Raw genomic sequence first — 20,665 nt, forward strand, 5'->3', positions numbered from 1 at the left:
TTCTATAGCTTCTGTCATTTTTCTTGCTATTGATTTCTAATTTTATTTCATTATACATGATGATATGCATGGAAATATTTCAATTTTTTTTTTTTACTTTTTTGAGACTTGCTTTGTGGATTAAAGTATGTTCTATTTTGGAGACATTTCCATAAGCAACTGAAAAGAAAATGTATTCATCTATTGCAGATTATCTATTAAGTTCATTTGATTTATAGTATGATTTCTCTCCTCTGTACTATTTTTATTGATTTTTGTCTGGATGAATTCTCTATCAGTGAGAGAGATATATTGAATCAGGACATATGTGAGCCTTAATGTTGAGTAGTGTTTGTTTTATGTAATTTGATGCACGGACATTTGGGATGTAAATATTTACTATAGTCTTAATATCTCGTTGGATTTACCTTTACCAATATATCATGTCTTCTTTATCTTTTTAAAATAATTTTGATTTGAAGACTGCTTTGTAGAATATGAAAATAGCTTCCCCTGTTTGCTTTTGGGTTCCATTTGCATGAGATATCATTATCATCCAATTTCAGCTTATGGATATTTTTGCCTATGAGGTGTGTTTCTTGCAGGCAATGTATAGTTGGGTCTTATTTTTTTTAATGTAATCTTTCAGTTTATGTCTTTTAATTGGATAGTTGAGATAATTTACATTCAGTATTCCTCCCTGTCATTTGATTGATTTCTAATGTTTGCTTTAATCCTAATTTTCATCTGCTTATCTATTCTTCTAATGACTTTTATTTTTATTTGAGTTCTCTTGGTTGTTTTTATATTCTCTGTGTATGGTTCCTTTAAATATCTTCTGCAGTCCTGGCTTAGTTGTTGTGAATTCCATGAGTTTATGCTTATCGTGGGAAGTTTTTATTTCTCTTTGATTCTGAAGGATATCTTAGCTGAATGTAGCAATTTTCATTGGCAATTTTTTTTTCAGTGCTTAAAATGCATTGTTTGAAACCCTCCTGGACTTTAAGATTTCTTCTAAGAAATCTTATGTTATTCTGACAGGTTTTTCTCTAAATGTGACTTGGCATTTCTTTTTGTTGCTTTCTAAATTTTCTTTGATCTGTATTTTGGTATTTTAATTATGTCATGAAGAAATTCTTTTCTGTTCTTATCTATTTACAGTTTTATTTTTCTCTTTGGGGTTTTAAATGCCTCCAGTATCTGCATATTCATCTTGGTACCAATGTTTGGAAATTTTTCTGATATTGTTTCAATGGATAGGTTATCAGTGCTATTAGTCTGTTATCTTTGCTCCCTCTTAAATGTCTATGAGCCTCTATGAGTTTGGTCTCTTTATATTGTCCCAGAATTCTTGTTTTGTTTTTTTCCTTCACTACTGTTTGAATATTGAAGGCTGTCCAACTTATTGTCTTTAAGCTCTAAGATTCTGCATTTTACATAATCTAATATATATTGGAGAGACTTTCAACTGGATTTTTCACTTGATTTGTTGTGCCTTTCATTTCTGAGGTTTCTATTTGTTTTTTAAATATCTCTATCTTTTTATTGAATTTCTCATCATATTATGTATTGACTTCTTTAATTATTTGTTTTTCTGTGTTCTCTTGGAATTCATTAATCTTTTTTATAACAATTCTTTTGAATGCTTTATCTGGTATTTCCATCCACTTTGATGTCTTTGGCATTACTGGATGGCAATTTATGAACCTTGGAGTTACGATGTCAACCTTGTTTTTTTCTTCTTACTCATATTCCATGGTTGAAATATGCACATCTGTTGAGATGGATTTATCTTTCACATATATGTGAGGGTCTTTAAAAAGCACAACTTTCTTTTAGTGAAATGTCCTGGACTATCAGATTGTTTTGAATTGTTGAATATATTCCCAAATTGATTCCATATAGTTTCACTGTTAGTCCTTCGATGATGATTAGTGTACTTTGACACTGTGTGTATCATGTCAAACCTTGAGGTTCCCTTTTTCTGTGTAGGTCTTACAAAAGTGGAGTTCTTTTAGTAGGTCAGACAGTTGTCTGTATATAGCACAGTAAATGGAGTACACCCTCTGTGATTGCTCTTATGGACTTTATGACTCTACATGTTCTAAATGGATTTGGGAGCAATCTATATTGAGGTCTCTCTTACGTGTGGTGCTCACAGTCTTTGTACTATTTCTCTATACTGTTGCTATAGGTCCACAAGTGGTTCCTGATCCTGTCTCCAGTCATTCCTACTTGGGTTTGGTTGTTGGTTTGGGACTTTTCTTTTCCCTATTATTTGTCTTGAGGTATTGTTGAAGTTTGAATGAGGTTAGGTTGTGTGTAGTGTATGGTACACTCTCTCTTAGCTGTGTTGGAATGTATCTCAGAGCAGAGTTTCTGCCTTATGAACTTGAAGTGTCTCTCTAGATCCTTAGTACCTCACAGAAGTGGGGGAGATGAACATCAGCAACAATAGCAGTGAACAATATACAGCAGTAAAGTAAATACCAGGTGCTGACTATGACATCTACAATACTAATAACCAGCAAAACAGGATAGATGGGTTCAGAAACCAACAAGAACAACAACAGTAAGTCTGAAGTAGATACAGCATTAAAGTAAACACCAGGTGTCAACTATGATGTCCACAAAACTAATAACTGTGACAACATGGATGGTGGGGGCAAAATGACATAAACTTGTTAGTTTTAAAATATGGTGAGAACATATAGTTCATTAAGAGAAAAGAAATTTGGAAAGAAAATAAAGGTTAAAACATTCAAAGTATCAAAAGAGAAGAGGCAAGAGAGAGGTAGAAAGTGAAGGTCATAAAGAAGGAGAAAAAATAATAATGATGAATGAAACAAAATATAGAAAGAAAGAGAACAAGAGACTATTGTAGAAGAAAGGAGAAAAAGAATAACAATAATGAGGGTAACAACAAAACAGGATAATGTAAGGATAATAAATAGATAAAGATGACAATAAAGAAAAAAAGTAGAAAATACGTATATACAATGAGCCAATCAGTAAATACAAGAACAACAAAATAATTCTTAATGAAAAATGAAAGATTTGTCTCCAACTGTGGACAAGGATAGATACTCACTGCCTATGCCTGACTGTCCTTTTGTTTCTTCTTGGACTATTCACCCCTCAGAGAAAACAAGGGTTATTAAACCCCTCCTCCCCTCTTTTGTGTTCCTTGCCAGGCTGCCAGCCGAAGTGGCCTGGGACCCAGGCGGGTTGAAATGGTTCTGAGCTATGCTGCTCACCAGTACAAGGTAGGATGTAATGGGAAGTACCATTATTGGAGTTTTGTCTGAACAGTCTAGATCGCTGGTCTCCTAGATTCGGGCTGATGAAAAGTGCTAAACGGAAGCTCCAATGGCTGGGGTCTAGGTCTGATCAGAACTTTTTCAGATACAGTCTCCTCCTGAATGATTAGATCAACATACCCCTAGATCTAGGAAAGTTGCCAGTCTCTGCTGGGTGTCTGCTTCTCAACTCCTGAAAATTCCTCTTGTAAGATGGAGTAACCAACCACCCTGGGTGGAGGGAGCACTGCCGCTCTTGTATACTCTACAGCCCATGCATGTGGCCTTCTAAGCCTCAGTTCCCAAGTGTAATTGCACCTGCCTGTTCATTTTCCAAACTCTCTTCCAGACTCAAGGGGAAGTAAGATGCACTCTCCTCCATATCTGTGACCGGCATCCCCTGGACACAACCTTCTCTGTGCCTATTTCAGTAACATTCTGCAGGGTGCACCCTGCTTACTGGGACAGGGTGGCAATATTCACTAAGATCTCCCAGGTTCCTGCAGCAGCGAACTCCAGGATGACCTCCCCAAGATGGCTCCCACCTGAGCTCTCCATTGACAAGTTGAGAAACACTGAGCCCTTTGCCACACCAGCTCTCTGCACCACTCCTGTATCAGCTGAGTTCACACTGTCTTCCTGTTCCACAGGAGTTTGGGATACATTTGTCCATGGTATTTCTCTCTCCCTTTGTGCTACATCACCCCTCTGCAGTGACCCAGCACCACCCTCCACTGGCTTGGCACCCATATATTCTTTCTTGTCATCTGTTTGAAACACCAGAATTTTTAGGTCTCTCTGAATCTCTGTCCAACATTGAATTTCAGTGAATTCCATCAGCCACCTACCTCTCTGAGACCTGGATCTCCCACTGCTTCAACTACAAGTCATGGAGCAGCTAGAAAGACCACTTTCCTCTGTTTTGCCATCTTTGTTCCCCAAACAGAGAATTACTTTATATATCTACAGTTTAGCTGGAATTTCAATATTGATAACTACCATTAGCTAATTGGAAGTCCATATTGCAAGTTTACCAATCATCCAAATAATATCATTTACAGCATTTTTTTTCTTTTCTGTTTCAGAATTCCATCCAGGGTCATTGATTGCACTTAATGGTCATGCCTCTTTGGTCTCTTTTAATCTAGAACAATTCCTCACCCTTTCTTTTATAACCTTGAAAGTTTTGAAGAGTATAGTCATGCCGACTGATTTGTAGGTTCTTTGGCTGCAATTTGTGCTTGTCTGATATTTTCTCATTATTACACTTAGGTTATATTCTTTTTGCCAAAACGCCATAGAAGTGAGGGAAACATGGTATCCCTGATTCCAAGCCAACTCTGTAAGATTTTGCTCACCTCTCCTGGTTCATAGTTTGTCTCCTTTCTTCCACAGCAAGAATCTAGTTCCCAAGAACATGCATTTGTTCAGACCTAAAATCCTAGCAAAGTGTTTCAGAATTGTTATACTATTACAGATACGCAAATCCAACTCAAAGACAAGGCTGATTGCTTTTTGCAGTTCTTTTTGTTGGTAAACTGAAGGTTTATAATCAAATATCATGTTTAAAAATTATTTAGGCTAGTTCTTTTTTAACCTTCACTATGTTGTTCTTTGGAAATACAGCTGAATTCATTTATTTATATTTCATTTTTTGTCTTCCATATTAAGTTTAACTATATATATTATATATAATGTCTGTCTATCTATCTATCTCTCCATCTTCTTCAAAAAATACAAAAATCTACCAAGATTGTACTCAGTAAAGTACTTTGCCTTCTTCTTCTCCATCTCCACTCACTTGTGTAAGTAATCACCTTCAATGGCTTCTGGTTATTATTCCTCTATTGCTTTTTTTTTTTTAAAGAAGGTACATATATCTTTGCTTGTTTACCCTTCTTCTTTATTTGCAAAGTATCATATTCTTTTGTAGTTTCCTTGCTCGTTTGACAATATATCTGGAATTCACCCTGCACGAGTTCATAAAGATCTGCATACATTTTTTTTTAACAGCAGCATAATGCTCAATTGTGTGGATACATCAGCATTTATTCAACCGATTTCCTAGCATTTTGGTGATATCTCAGAATTTGCAACAAAAAAAAAATGCTGCAATAAGTAGCCTTGTGCAGATGTATTTTCATACCATTTGAGGTGTCTTCGGGGTAAATTCTTAAAGGTAGTATTATCTGGGTCAAATGTTAGACACTTCTGACATTTTATTAGGTGCTGCCAATTTCCCTCTGCAGAGTGATTCTGTTTGTATTCCTACCAGCAATGTGTGAGAGTAGCGACTAACTTATCACTTCTTGTTATTACTTGAAATAAGTGTGACAAGTTTTATTTGTAGCCAAATTTTCTTGGTATTTAGGCAGGAGATCCTCTTCAGTTAGGATTCAAGAGAACAGAGAAAAGGATTGGGAGATTCATTACTTCATGTAGAACCATTATGTAGAGGCAAGAAGTTAATATTGTATTTAATGAAAAGCCAATGAGGAGGGGTTTTGTTTTGTTTGTTTGTTTGTTTTAAAAAGGTAGCAACATGGCTAGACTGTGTATTAGCAGGATAGAGGTAACATTGCAAATCATTTTGACTGACAACAACAGATTTCTCCAATATCAATGACTCAGCTAGGAAAAATGTGCAATTATTTCCTTTATTGCAAGAACTCACAATAACAGAAATACTACTACTACAATTGCCTCCTAATTTTTATTCCACTCTTACCTCCCTTATTCAAGAGAGAGTATATTCCCAGTGGAGGGACCAGACATATTGGTCTTTTCTGAACTTGAACCACAATTAGCAGGCTCCTATGTTTTGACCTCTGCACTTCTATCCTCCTGGAAATTTCTTTCCCCAGCTTCCTGTGGCTCACTCACCTCTTTAAAAACACTGAAGTTTCTTGATAAACCCTTAATGTCAGGAGCCTGCTTGGCACCTGTTATTGCTCAGTAAGAACTTGTGCAATACATGAATGGAGTCTTGGTTGGCTCAATGGCCAACATTAGGGCACCAAGGTGGCATCTCCAATTCTCTTCACCTTCTCTTAATGGTGGAGAGATGCCTGCATTCTATTCTTTTTTTTTTTTGTACAAAGATTAAACTCAGGGCTGGGGATGTGGCTCAAGCGGTAGTGCGCTCACCTGGCATGCATGTGGCCCGGGTTCGATCCTCAGCACCACATACAAACAAAGATGTTGTGGAAAAAAAAAAAAAGATTAAACTCAGTTGTTCCACTGAGCCGCATCCCAGCCCAGGGTCTCACTGAGTTGCTTAGGGCCTCACTAAGTTGCTGAGGTTGGCTTTGAACTTGCAAACCTCCTGCCTCAGCTTCCTTTGCCTCTGGGAGTACAGGCGTCCGCCACTGCACTTAGCAAGCATCATATTCTTTCATGTTAAAGTCTCATACTGGAAGAAAGGGAAAAATAATGTAGATTTCTCTTCCTAAGACTTTCTATAAAGGGAGAAAAATCATCCTCAGAAAGCCCCAGTAGACTTCCCCTTCACTTTCATTAACCAGAATCGGGTCATTGGCCTACTCCTAAATCAATCACTGGTAAAGGGGAATGTGGTCACCAGCGATGGCTGAGACCTATCAGGATGCACCTCCCGAGGCTGGATGTATTGCTACAGGATAACATCTAAAACTATCGTTCTATTAATGTAAAAGGGATGGGGAGGCTTTCCAGTGTGACCAGGGGCAATCTCCACATCACTCTGGGTGTGCTTTGGAGAGCACTGGCAGGAGGGAGCAAGAAAAGGGAGAGGAACAGGTATTGAAGAGGTTTAAGGGAAAGATGAGGAGAGCCTGAACCAGGGAAGCCTGGTATAGACACGTTGCCAATAAAACCACCCGAGTCCTGCTAGATTCTTGCACATTCTAGTTGGTACCATCCACCGACTAGATAACATACACTTCAAATGTGCATCCTCCAGTATCAGGGGAATATTAGCTGTATGACCTTGGAAAAGTCATTCACCTCTCTGAGGCTCACATAGCTCATTTTGACCCTAGGAGAAAGGGCATGAGTCCATGATGTTGCACAGAGAATTTTTCCACATTTACTTCTAATCAGTGGTTTTAGCCAATAGCATGCTTTTCTTTCTTTCTTTCTTTCTTCCTTCCTTCCTTCCTTCCTTCCTTCCTTCCTTCCTTCCTTCCTTTCTTTCTTTCTTTCTTTCTTTCTTTCTTTCTTTCTTTCTTTCTTTCTTTCTTTCTTTCATTCTTTCTTTCTTCCAATGTATTGGTTACTTTATTTATTTATTTATATATTTTGAGTATCCATATATATTTTCACATATATATTCCTATACATTCATATATATAGAATACACCCTAACGGCAACCAAATTTCTGCTCATACTTTTCATATATATGTGGCTCAAGCGGTAGCGCGCTCATCTGGCATGTGTGCGGCCCGGGTTCAATCCTCAGCACCACATACCAACAAAGATGTTGTGACTGCCGATATCTAAAAAATAAATATTAAAATTCTCTCTCTCTCTCTCTCTCTCTCTCTCTCTCTCTCTCTCTGTCTCTCTCTTAAAAAAAGATTTCTTTAAAAAAACACTATAATTATAAAAATCCATCTCAAAAGAAAAATAACTATACAAATTTACATTCATTTAAATATTGTCATGTATATTTTTACATATATATTCATATTTGTATTCCTATGTAGGATGAAAATGTTCAATACCTAAACCCTGTTTTCTACGTTAGTCCTATACTTACCAATACACCACAGAGAAACCTCTATACATACAAACCATAACATTTTACATGAATGTACCTATGTATTTGGGGATACAAATTCATAAATTTACATAAAAACCCATAGATATTATATATATGTATATATATACTCATTTCCATAGGCATAACTCAGATTTCACACATAACAATATTGCTTACCTTACCTTTAAAAATCCATAGATAAAAGTATATATATATATATATATATATATATATGAATTTTGATATATAACATTACCTCTATATTCATATTCATATATATTGATATATATGTTCCACAGGTAACCCATTCCCTAAAACAAAGCTGTAACTCAGAACTAAACCTAACCTTACCCATAATCAGGAGCCTTTTAAACAAAAATTATAAATATTAATGAATATCTATGTGTATTTTTACATGTGTATTCTGTATGTTTGTATATTCATATATAAATGTATGTACCCTAATAGTAACCCAAATCCTACCCATAAATTTTCATATATATTCAGTTACATAATCATATCTATAACTTAGCAAAACTGTAAACATCCATCTCAAAAGAAAAATAACTGTATACAAATCCATATCCATTCAAATATTTTCATATATATTTTTACACATATGTATACATATATATAAACAGTATTAATTATCCTTCTTTGTTCCTTCTGAGTAACTTTGGCTTGAAGTCCACTTTATCTGATATGAGAATGGAAACCCCTGCTTGTTTACGAAGTTCATGTGAGTGATATGTTTTTTCCCATCCTTTCACCTGCAGTCTGTGGGTGTCTTTGCTTATGAGGTGAGTCACTTGGAGACAATATATTATTTGGTCTTGTTTTTTAATCCAATCTGCCAGTCTGTGTCTTTTGATTGGTGAGTTTAGGCCATTAATGTTCAAGGTTATTATTGAGATATGATTTGTGTTCAGTCATTTTGGTTTATTTCTAGTTTTTAATTTGAATTAGTTTCTCTTTGATTGACTATTCTTTTAATGTAGTTCCTCTCTTTGTTGATTTTCACTTTTTTTCCCATTTCATCTTCATGGAATATTTTGTTGAGATTATGAAGTGCAAGCTTTCTGGTTACGAATTCTTTTAATTTTTTGTTTATCATGGAAGATTTATTATTTCATCTTCAAATCTGAAGCTTAATTTTGCTGGATATAGAATCCTTGGTTGGCATACATTTTCTTTCAGAGCTTGGTATATGTTAATTCCAGGACCTCCTAGCTGGTTGAGAAATCAGCTGAGATCCATATTGATTTCCCCCTATATGTTATCTGATGTTTTTCTATTGCAGCCTTTAAAATTCTATCCTTATTCTGTATGCTAGTAATCTCCTTATAATGTGCCTTGATGTGGGTCTGTTGTAATTTTGCACATTTGGTGTCCTATAAACCTCTTGTATTTGATTTTTTCCATTTCATTATTTAGATTTGGGAAATTTTCTGATATTATTTCATTGAAAAGGTTGTGCATTTCTTTGGTTTATATCTTCGAGCTTTCATCTATCCCGATAAATCTTAAGTTTGATCTTTTCATTATATCACACAATTCTTGAAAGTTCTATTCATGATTTCTTAACATCTTCTCTCCATAGTCAACTCTATTTTCAAGATCATATATTTGTCTTCGCTGCCTGAAACTCTGTCTTCCAAGTGGTCTAGTCTGCTTTCTATTTAATTTTTAATTTGGCTTATTGTTTCCTTAATATCAAAGATTTCTGTTGTTTTTTTCAGAATCTCTATCTCTTTATTGAAGTGATATTTTGATACCTGTTTTTCCTCCCTTACATCATCCTTTACTTTGCAGATCAGTTTAATCCTGTACCCTCTAAGCTCCTTCTCTGACATTTCTTTGACTGAAATGTCAATGGATTATGTTATTGCAGTATCTTAGTTTGTTTGGGGCGATTTGTTCCCTTGATTTTTCATGTTGTTTGTGTGTCTAACCCCCTAATAGTATGGATCTGAGGCAGTAGAGTTTCTACCCTGAAGACTTGTAGTGTCCCTGAAGGCTTCCAGTACCTCACTCTCTAAGGGAAAACAAATAACAATGACAAATGTAAACAATTTACAGCATTAAACCAAATAGTTCCTACCATGATATGTACAATGTTAATTATCACAATAAAAAATGATATGATCAGTTTTTGCCTTTAATAAAAACAGCAAGTTTGCAAAAGGATTTACATTTTCAAATGGTGGACAGGGAGAGAACAGAAGTGATATAGGATGTGATGGTTATGAGGGAGGAGAGGTGACAGTAAAAGATTAAAGGAAGAGAAAAAGAGAGAACAACAGAGATTGGCTGTTGGCAGAAGAAAAGAGAGAATCAAGGGAAACATAGGTAGGAGAAAATATATAAAGCAAAAATTTTTTTTAAAAAAATTAAAAATGAAAGTAAAATAATACAAAACAAAATTTAAATATACTAATCAAACATCCTACTTAAGAAAAAACCTAATCCATGTAAAATTATGGCTTCAAAAATGCTAAAGATAAGAAGAAAAAAGTAGGAAACTGTATAAATGTATGTACTACTAAGGTCACGATTAAACAGTGAAAAAGAATTTAAAAAAAATATTGATGAAAAGTTAAAGAATGCTTTCCATTGGAGTTCAAAAGATTCTCAGCTTCTCTTCTCAGCAGTTTTGGTGGGGTCTTCTGGAGTGTGATGCTCCACCCTCTGGATTGCTGGGGTGAGAGAGGTCATCCAGCAATCTAGAGGAGTTCCTAGAGGCAGGGTTAAGGCTTACGCAGGCTCCAGGTTCTTTGCTGAGTGCCAATTGTTCTGGGGATTTTAAATCAGCGCACCTCCAGCACCCAGTACTTGCTGGTCCACGCTAGAAGACTTTACCCCAGGAATCTCCCCCTGGGTTCCACTCATGTAGTGGGGGAGCCTCTTCTTAGTCCTGTATGTTACATGCAGATTCCACCGTTTCCTGGTCTTGAGTTCAGTCTCCAAACACTTTTCCCACCCCCACCCTTCTGATTGTCCAGCAGATTCATCTCTCCCAGCTGGTCCTGCAAGCAGTTGGATTGGAGGAGGAGGGCAGAGCCAGTTGAGTTTCCTCCCAGTTGTCCCCTGTGGAAACCTCTCTCCACATTCGATTTTCTCCTGGTCATTAAGCACACTCTATGTCAGGCAGTGTGTGTTCACTGGGCCTGTATTTCAGGCCAAACTTGGGTTTGCCAGGAATCAGTTCCCTCAGTTGCCAGCCCCTGTGCCGCAGATGCAAAATGGTTCCTTCCTTTGTCCTCTATGCACCCACCACCTGGAGAGATGGCAGCTTCTTTCCCCCCCACACACTTGGATATTGTGTGGTGAGTCCTTCAGGTTTGCTGGGCAAGGTCCCTGTTCTCTAAATGCTCCATACCCAGACACACCTTGGGCCTCCCCAAAAGGTGGGTTCCTTTAATCCCCTTACTCCTCTACTGTGCTCACAGAGGGACATCTTTGGCTGGAGCTTCTGGCTTGGGTGTGGCAGTGACTCTGCCACTGGGGATGTCTTCTTATTTTATTATATCCAGCCTCCTGTGTCCCCGACCTGTTTGAATGTCCAGTTTTAGGCTCCAGTCAAGCCTAATTGACCCCCTGTTTTTGTTCACCCACTTTGCAGAGAAGCTGCCTGTCTGCTTTCTTGGTTCATGCCAGGGAGCGGCCAGGACCGCACCCTCCTCTGTCCCGCCATCTTGGATCCCCCCCAGTGCTTTTCTTTAATTGGCAATTCCATATTCCTTTTAACGTTACGGGAATCTCAGATCCTTTTAACAGGTGACATCATCATTGCCCTTTTCATCTTAAACCACTTTGTTTTTAGAGAGATGAGCGACTATGTCAAGGACATTGAAGATAGTTTCATTAAGATAATGAAAAAGATGAACTGTTTGACAACCATGCAGGTAATCGCTGATAAAAACCGGCTCAGGTGGCAACAGACCAGGTAGAATGGAGTGGGTGCCTTTCGGTGTGTGGGTGGAATACATTTCCAGTTACTAACTGCCTGTGTTCCCTAGGCCAGCTGTCCCCACGGAGGACTTGACCTCTTCCTCTCAACAGGGAGGTCCTAACCACAGTTGTACTGGGATGTCATAGCAGTGGTCTGGGCTTCAGGGTCAGCTGGACCTGAGTTTAATTCTAAGCTCTGATATTTATTGCTGTGTGACACTGGGTAATTAAATGGGGACATGAAATTCTGTTCCCAAAAGATATTATGTGCCTTTGCCGAGATATTGGATGAGGAAAGCGAAGCTCACAGGTAGCAAGGTGAGCAAACTTCTCCCTCTTTGATGGCCATGGATTTACTTCTGTGTCCTGATGAAGTTTATTAATCGGAGTGTCTTCCCAGCCTGTAGTGATGGCAGCCTAATGTGTCAAGAGCCAGCTGAGGATTGGGCCACCAGAGAGACAGGAGCCAAGAGGAATAATGTTTCTATACAACCCTCCACCCAGCATGATATTTTTTTTAGGACTTGAGGAACTCTGAGCCGCCTGTTTCTCGCTTTATAAAGAAAAAAACGATACATGTTTTAAAACATCTACCAGTGCCCAATCTCCCCGTGTTGGATTTTGCGGGTGATATAAAAAGTAGAAGATATGGTCTCCGCTTTCCAGGAACTTAAAATACTCTTGAGGACCCAAAATAAACACCATGCGAAGCCGACAGAACTGGATTTAAATTCCAGCCCTGCCACCTACTATCTCCGTGGTCTGAAATAGTCATTTAACCTCTCTGCACTTCTGGTTCCAAGTCTGTAAGACAGAGACACCTGGACCTGTATCAGCAGGTTGTCGTGAGGTTTAAAATTGCCACTGCATGTAAGAGACCTGGCACAGAGTAGGCAATTGGAAAATCCGAGTTCCTTCATCCTCCAGACACATAGTAGTTAAATAACACAGCAGAAGGTCTATTACTAGCAGCCTATAATTCACTTACCAAGTGACTCCCCTGCCCCCGCAAAACCAAACAAGACTTAGAGTTTAGGGAAGGGTGGAGCCAGTCAGACTGGAGTGGGTATGGATTCCCAGATGGAAATGGGAAGTCACCTGCATCCCCCAGCGCTGGGCTGATTTTCTGAGATGGACCAGGGAGCCTTGGCCCCAAGCCATGGTTCTGCACCAAGGTAAGGAGCAAGGACTCAGGTGTCCAAGATAGAAGAGGCACAATGAGAAGACTGAAGAAAGAAGTCCTGTTATCTCCCAGTGCCCAGACCTGATACTAGTTGCAGTCAAACTATATTCTCACCATTCACCTGCATCAGTGGCTTCCAGACTGTTATGAATGGAGTCATAGTTCCCCCTTCAGGGTGATAAACCAGAGTCCCCCGGACAATAACATCCTCAGTTGAGGATAGATCCATGCCTGGGATAAAGGAAAGACTAATGGACAGAGATATGTTCATGCCAATATTCTTGACAAAGGATTGCTTTTAACAAGAGCATAGAGGGAAATTTACTTGTGGAAGAAGCTGTTAATTGCTCTGACCAGCTGCGGTAAGTTATATTATAGGTCTCCATGATCAGCTTCCAGTCCTGTAAAAGAATCACATTTCCCTTCTCTTTCAGGACTCTCCGTGGGTGGAGTACAACAGCATTCCATGCATATTTATAACCATGCGACTGGCCTTGACCAATGGCATATGAGAAGATGCAGTAGGCTCCACATCAGAGCAGAAACATTAAATGCATTTTCATGGTTGATTTGACCTCATGCTGTCTTCCACCAGGGGGATAGCATGTTTCAGATGATGCTACTATCAGCTCAGATCCCAGAAAGAGAAAGCCTGGTGCTATGGATGAGCTAAAGCAGAGCGGAGACATGGCAGACAGAGTCATGGCAGATGGAGTTAAGCAGATCCACTGATTGCCAGATCCAGGAACTAGACATGTTTGTTTTTATAAGGCACTGTGATATGGAAGTTGTTTGTTGCCACAGCAAACGATGACTTAAATACATCAGCATTAATTGAACATTTGCTCTGTGTGGGGACTGAGCTAGGCCCTTTACATATGTTCTCTCATTCAATCTCCACACTAATCACATAAGCAGTATTTCAGCCAGGATTCTCCTTTGAAAACATCAGAAAATTACTCTGTGTGCAGAAGGAAATACAAAAGGAAGTCTTGTCCTTGCAAGACCAAGATGGAATAACAGAATCTGGATGTGCCTTCCCATCTCATAGAACTGGAAAGCCAGAAAAAAATATATGAAACAATATACTAGACAACAAGCAATGTAGGGCAGTGACTTCTGAGAGCTAGGATCAAGCATGATTTATAAACCCTACCCAGCTAACTACCTAGAGAGAGTTTCTGAGCTGCTGGGCAAACAAGAGGAAGCCGGACCATGCTTGGAAATCTCTTTGACTTGAGAGTATGGAGCTGTGATTAGGGGGCCAAGGTAACTAAGTTTGCAGGGCAGAATACTGAAAAGGAAAGGGCTACACTAAGAGAGGATCATGGATATTTGCAAAGGATCCTCACCTGAAGGACTCAGGTGAGTACAGATCATCAGAACCCAAGTACCCTGGAAAATATGACCCAAAAGATTAGAAGGAACAATCTTCATAGGACTCACATAGGACAAGAATGGTGCAATTCTCACCAGCCAGAGCAGACTTTGGGTGGAATACTCAAAGGATCTTCCTTCCTAGTGGGAAGAAATTGCCAGGCATGCAAAGAAGCTGGCATGTGCAACTCAAAATGAGGAAGAAAACCCACCAATTGAAATTGATCCAGAAATGATGCAGATAATAGAATTAGTGGACAAGGACATTAAGAAGAATACTGTTATTGTTTTCCATATGTTCAAGAAGCTAGAGGAAAAATTGGACATGTTAAATAAAGATACAGTAGATACAATAAAAGCCCAAGGGAATTTTTAGACACAAGACCACAACATATGAGATGAAAAATACATTGGATGTGATTAATATCAGATTAGATGTTGCAGAAGGAAGGGGTGAAGATACAAAAATAGGAACTGTTGAAAATGAAGGGCATAGTCAAATATAACATACACAATAACAGCTGTGGGTCAGCTTTAGAAAGCCTATGCATGTGGAATTGAAGTGTTTAGGGGAAATAAAGGGGGACATAAAAGTATCTGAAAAATAATGGCAAAAAAACCCTTATAGTGATGAAAACTGTAAGCTCACAGATCCAAAAAGCTCAATGAAGCCTCAGTACAAGAAACAAATAAACTACACCAAAGCACATCATAATTACATTGATTAAAACCAATTAAGGGTAGGAAATCCCTTGAAAATAAAGGCTAAAAGTAGCCATGTCAAAGGGGGAACTTGTTACAGATGGAAGAAAAGTATGACAACAGATTGTTTGAAGGAAACAATGGAAGCTACAAGACAATGAAGCAATGGTTGTAAGGAAATGGTCTTAGTTGATGTTGTGCTGCTACAACAAAATCCTCGAGACTAGGTGATTTATAAAGAACAGAAATTTATTTTCTCACAGTTCCAGAGGTTGAGCAGCCCCAAATCAAGGCCCTGACAAGTTCAGTTGTCTGGTGACAGGTATGTCCTTCCAAAGGGAAGAAAACTATGTCCTCACACAGCAGGAAGCAGAATGCAAGAGAACTGTTTCCCAAAGCTCTTTTATAAGGATCTAATCCCATTCAGGAGGGGAGGAGCCCTTGTGGCCTAATCACTTCTTGTCACATGAGCAACACTGGAATTTTGGAGGGGACATATTCAAACCATAGCAGGCAGTGCTGAAAGTAAAAAAGGCCATCAACCTGGAAGTCTTTACCAAGTGAAAATATCATTCAAAAACCAAAGTAGAATTAAAAGACTTTTTTTTTTATATATACAAAAGGTGAAAAAAGACATGTTAAAAGGAGATCATTCCAGCAGAAGAGAAGTTAATCCAGATGGAAATGTGGATGTGTACAAGGGAAGAAGGCATTTGGTAATGATAACTATGTGAGTAAATATAAAGACTTTAAGATTATTATTTAAATCTCTTCAAAAAATAATTGACAGCTTAGAGCAAAAGATACAATATGTTAAGGGGTTTATAACATATGTAGGAATAAAATTTTGTATGAAAACTATACATGAAAGTCAAAAAGGAGAAACAAAAATACTGTTCAAAAGTTGTTAGACGCTACTTGAAATTGTCTAATATTATTTGAAAGTAGACTGTGATGAATTAAAGATGTATACTGTAAATTCTAAAGTGACTTTTAAAATAACACAACAATGACTTGTAGGCAAAAAAGCAACAAATGAAATAAAATTTTAAAATCGATTGTTATAAGAATAATCAAAAAGTAGCAAGGGAAGAGGAGAAATGTAACAAAGAAAAAATGGACAAATAAAAAACAAATAGCAAGATGGAACATGTAATCCCAATAATCAATATTCACATTAAGTATAATATTCTAAATACCCTAATCAAAAGGCAGAAATTAAGGGCTGGGGCTGGGGCTCAGTGGTAGCACATTTGCCTGGCATGTGTGACTCACTGGGTTGAATCCTCAGCACCACATATAAATGAAGGAGAAAAACATTCATTAAAAAAAAAAAAAACAAAAAGGCAGACATTAGCCAGGCACAGTGGTGCACGCCTGTAATCTCAGTGGTTTGGGAGGCAAAGGATTGCCAGTTCAAAGCCAGCCTCAGCAACTTAGTGAGGCCCTCAGCAATTCAGTGAAACCCTGTCTCCAAATAAAATATTAAAAAATGGGTTGGGGATGTGGCTCAGTGGTTAAGTGCCCCTGAGTTGAATCACGGGTACCAAAAAAAAAAAAAAAAAAGGTAGAAATTACCTAATCAGACAACAAATGCTAGTCACAATCATAAGCTGTCTTCCAGAGACCTATTTTAGATCATTGTTAAAAAAAATGAGAGGGGCTGGGGATGTCGCTCAAGTGGTAACACACACTCACCTGGCATGCGTGGGGCTCTGGGTTCAATCCTCAGCACCACATAAAATAAAGATGTTTTTTCCCCGAAAACTGAAAAATAAATTTATAAAAATGAGAAAAGGTAAACCATGTTAATTCTAATTTTAAAAAGAAATTAGAATAGTTATATAAATGTCCAACAGGGTTTCACAGGCATAAAAAGGGTCGCTTAATAGAGAGCCATAACAAACCAAAAGTGTATATACCTAACACAAAGCTTCAACATACACATTATGAAAAACTGATTGCAAGAGTAGCTGGAACCTTCAGTTTAGTCATAGACCTGAACATCTTTCTCTCAATTGTGTTCAGAACAGTGTACAGAAAATTATTACAGATAAGGGAAACTTAAATAGAACCTCATTGCATTCCCAGAACAAACAGCCGAATAGTCATTCTTTTCCATGGAACTTGAAACATTTACAAAGGTCAAACATATTCTGAGCCAAAAGTAAATTTCAATACATTCAAATTACCCCAGTGATAAAAATGAATATTCTTGGACTACAATGGAATTAAGTTAAAAATCCCTACCAGGACGAGATATGGAAAAATCTCCAAACATTTGGAAACAAAACTATGTAACTCTAAGTAACCTGTGAGTCACAGAAAAATTTTTTAAATTACAAAACATTTTTAACTGAAAAAAAAGAAAACAGCATAGCTAACTGTGTGTGCTGAAGCTAAAACAGTATTTAGAAGGAAACTGTAGCATTAAATGACTGTGATAAAGAAGAAAAAAACATGTTCTCAAATCAAGGGTCTCAGTTTCCACTTTAAGAAACTAGGAAGAGTGGATGGACCCTGAAGCAGCAAAATAAAAGAAGTAATAAAGAAAAGCAAATCAATTAAGTAGAAATCAGGAAAACAGAAATAAATGATACCAGAACGGACTCATTGGAAAGGTCAATGAAATGGGGGGAACTGCTAATGAGACTGAAAAGGGAAATAAAGAAAGAAAGAAAGAAAGAAAGAAAGAAAGAAAGAAAGAAAGAAAGAAAGAAAGAAAGAAAGAAAACAGAAAAAAAGACACTCAAATTACCAACATCAGGAATGAGGTGACATTATTACAGATTCCACATGCATTAAAAGGATTTTTTTTTTTTGGTACTAATCCAGGGGTGCTTTACCACTAAGCAACATTCCCAGCCTCCTTTTTATGTTTTATTTTGAGACAGGCCTCGCTAAGTTGCTTAGGGCCTCACTAAGCTGTTGGCCTCAGACTTGTAATCCTCCTGCCTCAGCCTCCAGAGTCACTGGGATTATGGGCATGCACCACCACACCCAAATGCATTAAAAGGATGTTGAGGGCTGGGGTTGTGACTCACTGGTAGAGCACTTGCCTAGCATGGGTGAGGCACTGGGTTCAATTCTCAGCATCACACATAAATAAATGAATAAAATAAAAGTTCACCAACATCTAAATTTTTTTTTTTAAAAAAAGGATGTTGAGAACATCATAAGAGTGACTTAATGCTAATATGCTCTACAACAAGATGAAATGAACAAATTTCTTAAAAGGCGTAAAAAAAAAAAAAAACACAGTTCACTCCAAAACAGCTAAACAGAACAGCTGTGTATCTATGAAAATAATAGATTTCTTTAAAAAAAAAAAAAGCCTCCCCATGAAGAAAATTCCAGAGCCAGATTACCTCACTGGGAAGTTCTACGAAACGTTAAAGGAAGAAATAACACCAATGCTCCACAAACTTGTAGAAACTAGAAGAAAAAGGAGCCATTCTCAATTCATTCTTTAAAGTCAGCATTAGCTTTGTGTTAAAAATTAAAGTGTTATAAGAAGAGCCCGGATCACTATCCTTCACTGACATACGTGCAAGTTGAACCCAGCAATATAGTAAAAAGATAAATACATCATGACTAAGTGAGATTTAGACCAAGAATATGAAACTACTTCCATATTCAAAACTCAATCAATGTCATTCACTATATGAAAAGACTCAAAAATAAAGGAAATTGGGGAATACAGAGTGGATGGGAAGGCTGGAAATCAGATACAGGAAAAAATTACCCACAACCAGGCAGGAACAACAACACATTAAGGGCAGCAGAACCACATCCGTTGAGGACACGTGCCACTCTCCGCACTGGTCCCTGGACATGGTGGTGGCACCACTGTGAATGCTGTCCTGAGGACTAGATGTCAGGGCTGCCAACTCCATTCCAATAGAACCATCTCTCCTCCACCCTTACTTTTTGGAATGAAGCTTCCAGCTTCAAAGATCCCTGAGAATCGTTTTGGTTGGAAAAGCTGTCAGGTGACAGAGTGGTGACAGCAGTTGCTCTCCATGGCTGACAACAGAATCCCTCCAGGTACTTCATGCAGGTCGGGACTTGCCAGAAAGATCAAAGAGTTCACAAGATCAGTGAGAGGTGGCAACTGGGCTCTGAACCGAGTTTTCAGGAATACACCTGCAGTTTGCTTACTATGCAGAATTGCCTGGTAAGGGAGCTCCTGCCACCACTGAGATGAGGAAGCTCCTGCCATCAAGCCTCTGCTTCCCCACACCAGCCAGAGTGGATTCTGAGGCCTGGAAGGTTCCCTTAGGCAGTGTATCCTAGGCAGAGTCTGACCACTGAGCCTGTTCAGTAGAATCTAGAGTCTACCTGCAGCCAGGGGCAAGAGAGCCTGGGAAATGAGGGGGATCCCTTTGTCCGCTTTCACCAAAAACGAATTGTGAAGAGGGTTTTCAAGAGATTTGGGGGAGGCATGGCTGAGTGCTGGGCTTTAGGTGCATTCACAGGAAGTGACTCTGCTTCCTGCCAGGTTCATGAGTCCTTCAGCTGCTCCACATCCCAAAGTGACAAATGACACAGAGGAAGGTTCCATTCGTTCCATGTTAGGGACTGGAATCTGAACCTCCTAGATGTCTGGCAACTTATGCAAGATCACGGCTTGAAGAAACATTGGCTAAACCGTTGGATACGTCGTCTCCTTTCATCTTTACAACTTTATGCAGTCGTTATTGTCATCTGGATTTATACAAGAGAAAAATGAAGATGATAGAAATTAAAGAGCTAAAAGTCCTGTGACATGTGCCACCCTACCATGATCTGCCACACACACCCCACCACCTTGTCCCAGTGTGCCAAGGCATTTTGGAACACAACCTCCAGGCCTCTGTCTATGTGCATGTGAGTGTGTGAGTGTGTGTGTGTATGTGTCCCTAATATCCTGTCCTACACCAAGTGCAATGCTTACTGATGAATTTGGGTGCCTCTGTCACTGAACTCACCTGACTTTTTCTTTCTTTTTTAATTTTTTAAAAATTCGTTATACATGACAATAGAATGCATTTATGCACTTTGATATATCATACATAGATGGGGTGTAACTTATCATTTTTCTGATGGTACAGGCTGTAGAATCACATTGGTCATGCGGTCGTATATATGCATAAGGTAAAATGTCTGTTTCATTGCAGGCTCTCGGGTGTTTTCCAGATTCTTCCTATGGTGTTGAGACCACTGGGCCTCACTAACTAATTATCTAAAAGGAAAAGGACAATGGAACAGCAGATGAAATGGTTGGGGAATCTGCAGCCCTGACAATATGCCAATATCCTATTTGTATACAAGTGATTCTGAGGGAATACATTGGAGTCAGGGGTCCCTGGGATCCCCAGTGAATGATGCGATTACTTTGTATGTAATGATGCAATTACATACAGCTCTTCTTGTAGCTGGATTGGAACACT

The sequence above is a fragment of the Ictidomys tridecemlineatus genome, chromosome 3 (genome assembly GCF_052094955.1).
Source record: "Ictidomys tridecemlineatus isolate mIctTri1 chromosome 3, mIctTri1.hap1, whole genome shotgun sequence".
Lineage (NCBI taxonomy): Eukaryota > Metazoa > Chordata > Mammalia > Rodentia > Sciuridae > Ictidomys > Ictidomys tridecemlineatus.